This window comes from Empidonax traillii, unplaced genomic scaffold (assembly GCF_003031625.1).
Source record: "Empidonax traillii isolate 1590-97213 ecotype Southwest subspecies unplaced genomic scaffold, ASM303162v1 scaffold62:size2133460, whole genome shotgun sequence".
Taxonomy (NCBI): Eukaryota; Metazoa; Chordata; class Aves; order Passeriformes; family Tyrannidae; genus Empidonax; species Empidonax traillii.
In genome coordinates, this window is record NW_020955255.1 from 1343100 (window position 1) to 1357115 (window position 14016).

Genomic DNA, 14016 nt, shown 5'->3' on the forward strand with positions numbered 1-14016 from the left:
TGAGCAGGGTCATAGGGAAAGCACCCATCCTACAGAGAACAGGTATTGCCAATATTTGCTATTTTCTAAATTAAATGTTGTGATTTACAACAAATTATTTTTTATTTTACATTTTTGAGATGTTGTATTTAAAAAATCAAACAGAAGCAAAATTACAATGACAAATGTGATGGATAGACTTAGTCTTTTACCAACGAGAAAACATAATAGCCATGACACTCTTCCTCTTGGCATCCTTCAATCATCCACATCCTAAACCACCTCAATTTTACATTTCCGTTAAGCATTCCTGATCTTTCAGATCAGTAATTTAAAAATTCTCCTCTCTCAAACAAAATAAAGTTAAAGGCATTCATATATATCTCACCCTATAGATTAAGCTTTGGCTGAGAAAGAAATCATCTACCCCTGTGTGTACAGTGATCACTCGAGCAAGACGTCTCCCACGGCAGGAATGCTATGGCTTAAGCCTGAACAGAAACTCATGTTGACTTGCCTTAATAGGCCAGTCTAGGGAATGCAGAAACCCAGATGCTGATTAACAAGGCATTGAGCCATTCCTGCTGCAAAAGTGGTAACCTGTAGGAGGTGGGCAGGGCACATTGCCAGGATCCGTAACTGTTTCCAGCCAGCTTGGCTTAATCCATTGCTGAACGTGAATCAACAGCCAGGTAAGTGTACGTGTAAACATCGGAACTACTGAAGTTTGATTTCCTAAGGACTTGAGTCCTACGACTGACTAGCTTTTAAAATTATTTTTGTTAACAAAATTCCACAAGACATCCTCAGACAAGTGAAGGAAGAGATCCCATTCCTTCTTCCATTCCAAAAAGAGATGAACAAAGACAGGTATATCATATCAACACCATTTCTTAGTGAAATTAAGATTAAAACCTCATCTTTTACTGTGATAATGATGTGATATAATTTTATTACTCATATAAATGAAGACTTCAACCTATTTTTCTACTATGTCTGCAGTTTTTAATGAATCAGAACAACCACTAAAACCTAAGAACTCCATGGTAGGATCATAAACCACTTTCAAGATGACCTAAACTATAAAAATTCCAAGAGAATTTTTTCTTCATAATTCACCTTCCAAAGAACAACCCTCACTTTTTCTATCATTGACTTTGAAGTGCTTTTATACATACTCCTTGCCTTTTAAGTTGTAATGACACCGGTACTCCATACAGACAAGCAGCGGATCTCTGGGGTGACAGAGGATCTCAGTGGCAGTGAAAGCAAGAATGGTTGTCCTCTGTCCTGCAGGCACTGGCAAGGACTCTTTCCATTCCTGGTTAACAACCAAAAACTCTGAACAACAAGTTCTGGCAGATTTAGCTCCTACATTTTAAGATACTATTTCTCTCAACTGCCTGAGGTTATGATCATTCTAGGAGAGCAGAGCAATGAAAGTAGGTGTTTTTTTTAACATGCCAGCCTATGACCTGGAGTATTCCATCAAAAGAGTGTGGTAATACCTAGCAGCTGGGTAAAACAGACAATTGAGAGTGTTAATGTCTTGAACTGAACAGATAACTCTGACAGAGACCACCTGTCAGAGCTCTAAGCCTCAAAACAACCTGCGCTTACAGGTTAGGAAGCATCTGGGAGAAGACAAACGACTCTCCCCAAAACCTCTGTAATCAGGCCTGTGTAGCTCACAGCCTACCAAATAATTCCTTTGGCCCAGTGCTGCGTGGGTGAAAGAAACAAGTTTGACCTGCCTCACTGCTCTCTCCTTGGCCTGCCATCAGCACGTTGTTGAGCACGCAGCAGATCATGACCAGAGGCAATGCCCTCTTTCAACAGCCCAACACCACATGCTGGGTTGAGAGCTGCCAACTGTAAAGCTGAGAATGGTGGTGCACTGAGGATTCCAGAGCTGACTGCTCTCCACATGAGTGTACGGGAGGGTATCTCTCAGACTTCTGATAAAGAAAGTTTGCAGATCAAACAGAGCTGGCTCTGGGGGCGTGAAGGCATCGTAGTAGCAGGAAAGCCTGCAGACATGGTTAGATATATCTACCATAAATCCAGGTTGCCTTCGATTGGTTGTCTGCCCTCTTTTCCAACAAGAAGTGTTCTTCAGGAAGATTTTGAGAGCTGTCTGTATATCTGGGATTCTTAGTATCTAATAATCTCATATCGTGTTATTGCTTAGATCCAGCAGCCTCACCTTGGAGGTCCCGTGTCCAGCAATCTCAGAGCAAACAGACTAGGCCCATATTGCATATGCAGTGTAATTCCAACAAAACTAAGAGAGTACTCTACCACTCCTACAAAGTGTTGCATGAACATACCACACAATTACTTTGAGCATTTCCAGCAAGTTCTAAAAGTATGAGGCTTACTGTACTTACATGATGCAACTGGTGCACCTTTTTCTGCATCAGAAAGAGAATAGGCAAAAAGTGGGACAAAAAGTCACCAATGCAGTACCACAGCCACCTGGCTGCTATACAGTGACCACAATTTCACAACTAATACACATCTTCCTCTCTCCATCGGGATATGCAGCCACCACTTTCCAACTGCTGCAAACCAAAGTCACCACTGCCAAATGACAACTGTCAAGAACTTTCTCAGTAACAACTGCAACTTCTGAAGACAAGGTTCAGCCTCAGCACAAAAGGAAAGTATGAGCAACGGGCTTGCTAAGATGAGTTGCAGATCCAAGATTTAGCAACACAGGGCAAAAAATAACATTATATTCCATGTCAACAGGGGCACATATGCTGAAAGACCATAGAAGAAGTAGGAACTACAGGAAGGTATCACAGTAGCACTTGTGGGTAGCAGCATAATTCTCTTGGCTTCAGCTGAATCACCTTATTTATTTACACTATGTAAGAGAAAAATTGTGCTCTGCTTTTCATCTATGCTTTAATTACAATTAAACATCTTGGTGATTTTCAGCTGCATGTCAATTAGACCCAGCAAATCCATAAACAAGGAACAAATTTGGATAAAATGAACTGGTTGGTAAAGAGAAGGCAGCCCAACATAAGTAAGTCAAAGTCTGCAGTAATCCATCCTCAGCCAAGTTGTACACACCTGTTCCATACCCTTCTCCTTCTGGAATTACTTCCAGAGTGGCACTTCAGGTATGGTAAAAATTTATTGTCAGATGACTGCTCCCACTAAAATCTGCAAGAGGGATGTGACCATGAATAGAAAAATACACAGTAACCTTTCCAAAGTATGCCTGCAATTTCAGAGCTGTGCTTTCCCAGAGCTGAGCCTCCTTCTGCCAAGAATGAAGCCTTTATCATGGTTGCTGTACTGAAAAGTGAGACATATGTGAGAAAGGAAAATACTTCAGAGCATTTGAAAATTATTTCAGTTGTGGTTTTAAACTTACACAGGATATAACTAACCTTTCTGTCTGAACTTACCCATCGTAGTAAGAACAGTCTTGATGAATGTTTAAAACCTGAGCAGTTTATGAAAGAAATTATATAACACAGTGTTGTAGAAGCAGTGGATTAAATTCAGTGACCTAAAAAATGCTTTCATTTATTTCTGTCTTAGGAAGTTCCTAGGTCTACCTGTCAGCAGCAGGAGATATTTCCAGAAAATCAATTATACATGTAAGCAAAAATATTGTGGAGATTAAAGAACACATGAAAGAGCAAGCACAATTCTTCTTTCACAACATTGTGAATCAAGAGTAACTCCACTGAAGCCAATGAGTTACACTGGTGTGAGTGAGAAAAGAACCAGCTCCATTGTCTGAAAATTACTCAGGCCACCCATGGAGTCCAATCACAGGAACTGCAGGCAGCTAATATTGCAGCATTTAATTCAGAAGGCCCAAGACTGAAAAGAGGAGACTGAAAAGAAAGGATCTGAATTTGGTTTAGTCATAAAAGGCTGAAAAATAGAAGGAAAATGGTGAATGGAAAAGGAAAAAAAAAAAAAAAACCAACAAATTTCTCACAAAAAATTGCATGGAAAAAAAGCCCCAAATCTGTGTGCCTTGCCTTTTTTTTTTTTTTTTTTTAAACACCCTGCAGGTGCCCAGTTAACAGTTGCTGAGCTGTATGCTTCCCTGGAGGAAAAACGTTATCTTCATTTTCCAAACAGCAGACATGTTTTGTGTGTTACACCTACTCAGATCAAGTGCTAGAGAATATCTGTCTTACCTTTCCAGCACAGGTCACTGTAACATATCCTATCACATTTTTAGGTAGTAATGTCCCTTCACTTTTTCCTGCTTTAGTATACCTCCTCTAAGTATGATTTATACTTCCACCCTCAGTTTCTCATCTGAGGTCAGCGAGTTTAGCTTTCCTAGCTCCTCTCACCTCCCCACTAGAGACAGCATTTCTGCCAGTAGTACTTACTGTCCATAAAAGAACAAAGGCGAGTTTCTGGAAAGCTGTCTGTTCATGAACCTCTTCCTGTCTCTTCTTCAGTTTTCTTCCAGTTTTTCTGTCTTCTCCATTTATCTCTCTCATCACATGCTGTCTCTTTCATCTATTTACACCTCACCTGCAGCATTACCCTCTCTATTGGTATTATTGTCCTGATTGTAACCCTCCAGAAGCTATTAAGGACCTGCAAAAGAGCACATTGTGAGGTTAATCTGCTGCATTACAAACCACTACACTGTACACTGATGCACCATGTCAGCATTATGACAAAACATCAAACCACATTAAGACAGATGTGCCGAGTATGATCCATAGAACTCAAAGGAACACCATCTCTTTTTTTTCTTTTCCAGGTCATTCTGCCTTCTCTTTTCCATGTGTTCCACTTTACAGTTTTTTTCTTATCATCTCCTCCTTCTCTGTCACTTTATTTTCTTCCTCCCCTAGCTTCCTTCACTGTCCACCTCGCATTCCTCCATGCATTTTCTTTCCTCTGATATTCCTTCACAAAGAGTTACAAAGGAGGCAGTTCTGCAGCTTTGTTCAATGTGTCCTTGGCTCTTTAGTAAACAAAGCTGCATCTGGCTGCATCTTTAGGATCTGCAAGCTGAGGGTCTAGAAACCATTTCATTCTCAAAGGCTTAAACCAGAGAGTTCTGAGATTAACACAGCTTCCTGGTTCCCTAACCTCCAACATGGACCACACCAGAAACAGCAGGAAGAAGCTTGAAATAATACCAGATTTTTTTCTTCAAATGCACATACTTCCTTTTGCCTTGTGAGTTGAGGCTCTTAGCAACAAGAGCACGGAAGAACGGGGTAGTGACTAGAATTTGATGATGTCAGAACAGCAGAAAATGGAAGAAGATGTACTTTGTAATGGCATACAACTGAAAAGCATGAAATTGGTGCCAAGCAGTACAAAAACCAAACAAATTATTTCCCAACAATTCAACATGCAAAGGGTCAGAAAGCGATCTGGTTTTTAATGTTCTGACTAATAATTAAAATCAGCATAATTCAAGTAGAGAACAAAACAGTGCTGCTTGATACTTGTTATTTTATGTGATAGCATCAGATTTTCAGGTAAGAAGACAGAGTGCATGCTTGGGATAGTATCACTCATCTGTATGCTAAAGATAGCTTCTAAGCCTCACTTAGCTCAGTCTAAACTTTGGCACATGCCATAGCAGCTGCACAGCATTTAACTGTGCCTCTTCCAGCACACAGCACAGCATGGAAAGAATGGTTTGTAAGGATATTTTAATGGCAGATATACTAGCCTGAAAAGGTTAAGCACCTTCTTCGGACAACATGATTTCCTCTGAGCGTTTTGTCAATTTTTAAGATTTTGGCAAAAAAATTTCTATCACTTTTCGTGATTTTTGATTCCTCTGTTGATCTGTGAAAGCCTTGAGCAAACAAGGGAGGAAAATTACTTGGCAGCACAAGGAAACAATAAAACCTGGTGCACACTCACTTTATATATGTCCAAGTGCTGTTGAAATCCATCAAAAAAAAAACCTAAGGAAAAAAGAAATGTCTTCCACGTAGTTCTCAAATACAGTACTCAGTAAAAGGAAGATCATGCTCTATACACTCAACTTTCAAACCTAAGATTTAAGACAGCAATCCTGGTAAGAAACATATAAAAAGAGAAGAAACTACATTAAATACATCAGTGCCAAAATGCAGAAATAAAGCTTGCCTTTCAAATCAAGTGGGGAATTTTGTTTAGGCTTCTACTTCCAATGACACTATTCAATACCATCCATTTTTGCTGATGAGTAACACTCACTTTGAGTGTTTGACTTACTCAGCTATCTACAAATACTAGAAAAGTAGTGAATAGAAAACCAAGAATAACTAAAAATAAGGAAAATACAAAAATAATCCTTTGTGATATATATGATATCCTAATTGTAAATATATGAAAAAAATGCTAAGATGGAAGATTTTACCACAAAAATGCAAACATTTCAAGTGTGTTTGAAAAGTCACCTTATGAATGGCATCAAATATACTGTCTAACTAAAAAAATTGCAGAAAAATCACTTTGTGATATACTCAAATACTGCCTTTGGGGTTTTTTTCAGTGTTTCCCACTTTCATTTTGTTGCAAACATACACGTTTTTCCGCAGTAACTCTACTGGGACTGCTTGAAGAGCCAACATTTCAGCACCTGTTCCTTTGATTTGCTGAGTAAGGGACATTATACATCTGGAGTGCCTCTGGCGATGTCCTCTTTTTCTATGTGGAAATTATGCCCCAGAGGAGGCAGGACTCTCACCACTGGAAGCAGAAGCTTTATGATTCAAGGTATCTTGGGCAGCAGTACCTGCACATTTGCAGACCAAAATGTTCTAGTCCAATGCCATGTTCTACAGTGCACAGGTCGGGTGTGTTCTGGACACACTGTACCCCACACATACGCACTAAGTGTTGGACTGGACTTCTCTGACTCACTGGATGCGCCAGACATATCATGCAGCAAGTCCATGGTGTTCAGAATTCAAAAAATTTGATGGTCGTGTATACAGGCCAAATGGACACCGAACGAACTCTTCTGTGTCAAGTTATCCTAGGGAAAAATACTTAAAGCTGAGTGCTGGAGCAGGTAATGCTCTAAACCTTGTGTAATTATTCTTTCTTTTAAAAAAATGCATATTCCAATAGATCTCCTTAAACAGGGACAGTTGTTTCATGACTTTTGCATAGCATCTGTCTTGAAGAACTCCTTTATGTTGTAACAAAAAATAAATAATCTGGATGAGAGCACTGTACTTCTTTTCCCCTTAACCCCTGTGGAAGTTAAAGGAATCAAGGCTTCTCATTATCTGATTATTAACTACAAAAATGTAAAACAAAAGGAGAAAAAAAATATCAAGACTTATACAAGCTCTTGGTTTGACTATTAGCTACTTAAGAATTGCTTGTATTTACAATTGTACCAGTCCTCAAACACAAAGGTACAATCAAGAAAACAATGAATTTTTTCTTGAAAGTATTCTAAAAAGGGTATGAAATCCCTTGTAAGATCCCTCTTTGGAAATTATTTCTATTATTTATTTGAATTTGGTCAGTGTTAGTAAATTGGAAGCTGCTATAAAAACTCATGTTTCCACATATGTAATATTTTTTCTTTTCAATAATATATTAATCACAACTCAGCAAAATAATTAATATCACAACTTAACTATGTAATTGTCTCATTATCACTGCTTAATTCACAGCCACGGGAATCGACCAGCTAACTCTCTTGACACCTTAACAATGCATTAAATTCACAGTAACTAATGCAAAGGATTTATAATTTCCTGACATTCATTAAAACTGTAATATAGGCAGGGACATTCTTTTCTTGTACTGTCAAACATAGAGAGAACAGTATTACACATCACCCGTGGTTGATGAAAAAAATGTAAGTGAGAGGTATCTGTGTTTAAATTTTATGTTATCACATAATTAAAGACTGTTAAAGTACAGTGCAGAAGGCAAGTTATATTGGCCATAACTGGACTTCTAACTGTATCAGCTTTTTCTTAACAGGTTTGCTGTGCTTGACATCTTACATATTTTTAATTAAGAGATGGAAGAAATAGAATGAAGCTTCACATTTCAAAATTTTAATATTTTGTGTAGCAAGACTTATACGCAGACATACAAAAATTAAAATAAAGAAATGAGATACCTTTGGCAGCCCTTGCAAACTCTACAAAGAATTCAATTTATCTCCATTGGCAGCTAGTGGAGTCATTACATTCAATTGACTTTTACAGTCAATTTACAGAACTTGGTCAAATCCCCAAACCTACAGCCATATCTGGCAGCATCCACAAAACAATGGTCAATAAAAGACATATTTTTAAACACAACTGCATACGGAAAGGACAGAAGGAAAAATGGGAGGAAAAGAAAATGAAAGACCATGTGGAACAAAACCAGAACACATCTCCCCTACTCTTTTAATATGACCAGCCCCTTCTGGCTCCAGCATGTCATTAATTCAATGCTAGATCTTTAGAAACCTAAACAGCTCAAAAAACTCTCCTTGCTTTCAACTCGGGAACCTGTCCTTACATTGGAGAGTGTCAGTTCTGCTGTGTTTTGTATGCTCAGAAAGAGAGGATGCAGAGAGCACAGAAGGGCGAGACACCCTTTTCTCAAGCCTAAGAGCGCTGAGGGTTGAGCACTGAAATTCAGAACATGATCTGTGACAGCAGCAGCAGCCCCACAACTACCTGGTTTTCAATCTGAGAGGAAGAGCTGTGCACAGAAACAAGCTGATAGGTGAAACCAGGCTATCTCCCTGCACAAGCAATGGCCAGTTTTCTGACAGCAGGAATCCAGGAAAGGCTAAACAAATGTCCATTTCTTCTCATCCTCCTTACAAATGCTTACATGGAAAGCTCAGGAAAACCCCAGCCAAGAAGCAGCAGTGAATATGTAGAGAATCCTACATTCTAACCTCCGAGCACCCTGCAAATTTTACTTAACATTACAGATCTGAAGAGAGATTAATATTAGACTTCAAGTCTATTTTTAGGAATGTTTTTTTAAAATTACCTTATTTTTAGAGGCTGAGGCACCCAAAGGACCTGCAGGACACTCAGTACTTTTAAGTAAAACAGTAGTCTCTTTCTCCTGGCCTTTTGAATAGACAGAAGAGCATTATTTTACATTATGTTACAGGAACTGCTCCCTGAACATGCTACCCAGTAATTACAACAAGTTGCATTATGTAATTTTGGTGCTGTCTACTACTAAAGTCCTTGCTTCATAAAAGCACACTCAGAATGCACCCAAACGGTTACCAAACCTTGTGTCATCAAAGCCACGCACACCAGCCCTCCAGACATGCTCTCAGATGTAGCAGGTTAAAGGAACATCTGCTAGCACTGTGGCTCATGCCTATTAGAGAAAACATTTTCCCTACAAATTGGTACTTTGATTTTAAATTCATACATGGTATTTAGACCTGAACAAATTTTTAAAAACAACCTCCTCCCCCACTTCCAAAGACTATATACAGAAAAAAACATTGCCAATAAGAAAGAAATGTGAAATAGTAGGAGGGAAGGATACCTTATGTACTGAGTTATTGTAAACTCACAACCACTTTGTTGTCTGTCACTGAAAATTAAAGAACAGCAAATGTGAATGGGAAAAAAAATCACTTTTTTTAGAATTTTTAATATGGAATAAGTCTTGTGATTTAGAAAATTTGGTTCCACTTTTTTGGCTATTTAGCAAAAGCATTGTTCAAGTGTTTGCAAGTGCTGTATCTTTGTGTCTAAACAAATGAGACTCCTCTTAAATATATATAAGAAGTGCCATTATACCAAGAAGCATAGCACTAATTGTAATGTTAAGATAAATATTACAGCTGTTATTGATTGCAAATACAAATCAGGACTTCTAAGATTACATTCCTATAATTCTGATAACTCATAAGAAAGTGAAACTGCATTGGGCCCAAAGTAATTGAAAGTACCTGCTGCTAAAAGGGACAAATTTTGCCAGACTGGCTCTGATAACATCCTAATTCTGCCTTCATGTGAGATCATCCAATATCTTATATATTTATCAGCTGCCTGCTTCATCATGTCCCCAGCTGATTCCAAATGGTCTAGTCCACTGATTTAATTAAAAATCCCTTTCCTTCCCAAACACAAAACTTTTTACAACACTCATGATATTGTTTCTCTTTTAGAGTCTTCCAGATGCAGTTTGCACCTCTAATATTAAAGAAGAATCACTAGAAACACAGTCAGAAGTCTTCAGGTTTTGCCTAATCAAAAAACATAATACCATTGTTCTTAAATGTTTCTAAAAACACCATAAGCACATAAAAAGAAACAGTTTTCTTGCAGAAAATCAAGTTTACTTATGTAACATGTCTGTTTCTGCAAATCACTTCTGTGAAAGTATCATGCTGAAAAAAAGAATATTTTGACACATTTAATAAATGACTGAGGTTTAACATGATAAATGGTTCCACATTACAATTTTTTTCAGTAGCAAAGCCTGACTAAGCAATTCCTGCCCTTTTGCTCACCTAACTCCTTCTACCATTTTGCTAGTTTACTCCACAGTTGTGCTGATGCAACCATTTGTGGAGCTGCGCTCTAAGCCAAAACAAGACAAAATTACCTCATTTAAGAAAACAACACTACTCTTGTTCTTAGATCTAATTTTAGAATTCATAATCAGAAGGAAAAAAACCCTAACATCACAATTATTCAAAGTGCCAGTGAAGAAATTGTGACTATAAGGTGTAGTTCAGTTGCATAGAAAGACTCTTGTTTAACAGTTAAAGTTAGATCATTTGCAAGTGGAACATCAGGAAGCGAATCACTGTCGGATGGCCAAAGCTGCCAACATTTCATTTCAGGGAAAAAAAAATTATTTATATTCCAATTACAGCCTTTCCTCTTGGAGACAAAAGAAACTGAAACATGAAAAGTCAGTTTTTCTCAGTTCCATTTAGTACCCACCAGTGTAACTTTCAAAGGAGACATGCTTCAGATGTACTAGTAAGCTTGCAGAGAGAATATTCACATACAAAAAGGGTAGCAAGCAGGTTTTTCTTTGGAACATTGTCTCACGAGCAGTACATGGAAAAAATACTACACCTATTTTTTCCTATTCAAGAGTTTCAGAGTTGAACAACAGTGATCAAGTATTTAGAGTAAGTGTAGTTTATTTCTCCTTTGGTAAAGAAGTTCAAAGCTTACTTTGTGCAACAGTAGCAGAGGTGCCAGAGGAAGCTTCTGTAATTACTGCACTTGAATCACCTTCTGACAAATGACTTTTTAGACCAAGGGCACCGCTTCCTCCCAGACGTGCAGGTCACACACTCGCTTGCAGTATTACTGATTTGCAGACTGGAGAGCAGGATCCAGCACCTTCCTTGCAGAAGTCTTGTACTTCACCTGCTTCTCCATTACTTAGCTAATGTGACCATGTTGTGCTAAACTTTGGGAGAGTCACTGCTTTCCACATTAACTTTCACACGGATGTCTGATGCTGAGATGAAGAATTCTCAAGGTACTTATGGATCAGGATCAATCACCAAGCATGCAGCGTAGCTGAAGGAGTAGGAGAAACTCCTTGATTCGTGACTGTTACAGCTTCATACTCAAGTCTCCCAGGTCCAAGAACATCATATCAAGTGAGCAGGAAGTTGCCACAATGAAAAAACACAAATACACCTATGTCCTACTGAGAAAAGGCGTAATTAACAGCATTATGCTGCAAATGGGATTTTCATGAGCTCTGCTCAATTTTCACCAAGGAAAAAAGATCCACAGACCTTGACTGCAACTAGGTTGCAGATTGTTGCTTCAGTCTTTAATTATTTTAACCTGTCTTACTGAACTCTGACTCTCCCCTCAAGCCTTGAAATCTTCTGTGTTTACTACTTGAAAGCTAAATCACTTACTCTAGCAGCATTAACAATGAGTTAGAAGACTTCAAGCACTTGCTGTAGGAGTTTATGAGGCAAACTCACTGGTTAGCTTTTTAGACTCCTTGAAAGTCAGGAACTATGCTTTACATCCAAGGAACTCTCAGATCCTCAATTTTCTACTCCAAGGAACTCCCTGTATGTATCACTCTTATTTTTTCCTCTGTTTTATAAATAACTTCCCTAGCAAAAACCAAATCAAACCAAACCAAAACAAAAACAGAAAAAACAAACTTACAACTTTACTGGTTTTAGGTCAGTTCCTCAATAATTTCACCAAATAGCTTTACAGAAGAATTCTGTATTGGAAGGAGAAGTATGTACATACAGAAGAAATAACATGAAAAGGAGAAAAGAAGCTGAAGCTTTTTATGTCACTCCTTGCTGCTTAGTTTCCAGGACTGTTTCTTGGAACAAAATGCCTAATAAAAAGCAGTGCTTTAACATTTATGGTAGGAAAAAAGATAAGAGCAAAGGAAAGACCTTGAAAAATCTTGAAAAAACAAATAAAACAATTGCTAGCTACAGCCACTGTCACAATCTGGGCTAAATTCTACATCAATGACATTATTTTCACTGAAGAAGGTACAAGAGGGGAAAAGATCACCACGGTCAAAATTAATAATTAAATTGTCTATAGAACTTACTGGCTTGTTTTAACATAGTAGTTGATGTCCTGAAAGGGACTGTGGTACTTTCTTCCTCTTCTGTCATTGAGAGACACGCATCTCTATTGTCCCTACTTATTAGTTTTATGTAGCTAATTAAGTGGAAATCAAAATGAATTTTTTTAAATTCATGCATCATCACCAGAACTATTAATTAAAATCTTGTTGCTTCCAAATGTCAACAATGATTAGGCAGTAAAATATTTTTTGTGAGGTTACTCATTTGGGTGGAAGACAAGCTTACCATGGTAATATTGTTTTTAATAGTCTCTGCTAAAACAACTGCAAAATTATATGTTACACTGATGTAAATTAAAAAAAACATAATCTGTAAAACTGTGAGGCATGAATCAGAAAGATTCTCTTCAGATCCTAAGATGACAAAGGATAGCTAGAACATGTATCATTTAGTTGTATGTTACACAATAACCACTGGAGCCCACAACGGGCACATTTTTGTTAAAACTGAGAAACATTCAGCTTCCAAGGCCAACAGGGTTACAAAAAGTCCAATTTGTTCAGAATAAATAAGAGGGGGGAAAACAGCCAGATAAACCATGGCAGGCAGATGCAGAATTGCAGTGTCTTTGATCTATTGTGTTTGTGCACTTGAGATACAAGTGCACAGCTGTCACGCTTCATATGTGTGACAATTCAGCCTATAAAGCAGTGGTGTCAAAACGCTCCATAAAGTTCCAGAGTTCATTACTCCTGATTCATTGGCCAAGAGGAGGGCAATAATTTAAGGACAGTGATGAACAAACTCTTTCCTAATCATAAAATGCAATATCTTACTCTTTCTAGCAAACACACATCTCATCTGAGATTAGTCCAGTGGCTGAATCATCGCTATCTCCGAACAAAGAGCGGATGCTGACAGGGACGAAAAGAGTGCTGATCTGTTGCTCCACGCTTCTTACTGAAATAAAAAGCTGAAGTATTAGAGTGAATGAAAACAAGAGTCGCGACAGGCAGCGAGATGTTAATATCCTTCATTTTATGCATTACAGAAAATTACATCTGCATGCAAGCGTACGTACCTGGGTCAGTGTTATGCCTGCGCATGCTGACAAATTCCTGCAGGAATCTGTCCGTGCCAGAGGAGCCACATGACAGCCACATGCTGCGGCACGCACGTCTCGGTTTACAGGTGAATTAGGGCAGTTCGACCTCCTCTGGCGGCCCGCAGCCCCCGCAGGGGCCCGGGGAGCGCCGGCTCTTGCCCACACTCGCGGTCGCGCTCCCGCATGGGGCGAGTTCGGACCGCGCTCGCAGGAGCGCGGAGCCCACCCGGCACACGGCGGGAGCACAGACCGGCACACGAGTTCATGCTGTGTTTTTCAGGCACACGGGGAACACAGACCCCGCACATTCGGGGCGCACAGGCCCCGCACACGGGAGCCCCTCACACTTTATTGCCGCCCCCCACCCAGCCTCGCACCGCTCCCGACGCCCCCACCGCCTTCCCCACGCGAGGAGGTTTGAACCGCGCCA

At 39.1% G+C, this 14016-nt stretch overlaps 1 protein-coding gene across 1 annotated transcript in view; it reads right to left on the minus strand.

The window, feature by feature from the left end:
- The window catches only part of TMEM56 (transmembrane protein 56), a 36255-nt gene extending 22321 nt beyond the window's left edge, over positions 1 to 13934 (minus strand). Inside the window, exon 1 of the mRNA XM_027879942.1 lies at positions 13563 to 13934. The gene's annotated coding sequence lies outside the window, so the exon portion shown is untranslated. The remainder of the gene's footprint in view (positions 1 to 13562) is intronic.
- Between the last annotated feature and the right edge of the window lie 82 nt (positions 13935 to 14016).